Consider the following 1,136-nt stretch of genomic DNA (forward strand, 5'->3'; position numbering starts at 1 on the left):
TTTTGGGGTCATCTATTTTTTATACAGTTTACTTTGAAATTCAGTTAAAGGTTTGATATGAACTTGACAGATTTGGAGCTTCTAGACTCATAATATATAAGAGTTCTGCTTTAAACATTTCTATGTAAAAAGACAGTCTCTCAGGAAATGCCAGTAAATCTTTTTTCTTTGGTGAAGGTTCAGGAGGTGAGTCTTTGGAGGTAATATTATAAAGGAAGTTTAAATTTACTCTATTTTATTTAAAAAGCATTTATATAGGTATAATATATGCCAGGCAGTGTTCTAAGCATTTTTTCAAATATTAACTCATTTAATCGTCATCGTGACAACGCTATGGAATAGATATTATTGTTGCATTTTAAAGACGAGGGAACCAAAACAGAGACCTTAAGAACACCCAGGGTCACATTCCTAGCAAGTAGGAAAGCTGGGATTTAGACCTCAGCAGTCTGGCTGCAAAGTCCAGGCTCTTCATGGTTGTGTATCACTCAGTTCTCCCGGATTTTACGTATATTATATATCCAAAAATATAACCCTTTTCTCCCAAAGAAGTTTTTAGAAGAATGTTGAATTTACAAAACTGTTTACGACAGATGTCATCTTTTAGAATTTCTTTTTTGTCACAGCCAAGGGCTCATGAGTTTAGCTGTGAGAACTTAGGCGAAACCTGCATGATAGGGAAAAAGTTAGGCCGCTTTGGTCTGCAAAGTTCTCCAGAGCGCTTAGCTGCCTGGATTATTTTTCTGGTCCATTAATTTTGGTTATGGACTATGCGGCTTCAGTCTGCTCCATTGCCTTGCGCCAAGTCAGTCCTTTCCTGAATGGGCTTGGCTTTCTGATCACCCCCTGGAACTGACATCAGAAGGGTTCTCTAGTCTGAGATATACCATTAGACCTTTACACATAGAGTATGAATTTACACCTCTGCCTAGGTCAGAATCTGGAATTCTGGGTCATAATCACAAAGGTTCTATCCTCAACATCATGTTTCAAGTTTGTGACTAAGTGAACCAGTGTCTTAGGTGGCAACTTAATGTATTCATGGGGGAGGGGTCCAGGGTTTTGGAGAGAGGTGATCATCTTTAGAACATACGTGTGTGTGTGTGTGTGCGTGTGTGTACGTGTGTATTTTAATG

This window comes from Mesoplodon bidens (genome assembly GCF_964165515.1).
Source record: "Mesoplodon bidens genome assembly, chromosome: 16".
In the NCBI taxonomy this organism is placed as follows: Eukaryota; Metazoa; Chordata; class Mammalia; order Artiodactyla; family Ziphiidae; genus Mesoplodon; species Mesoplodon bidens.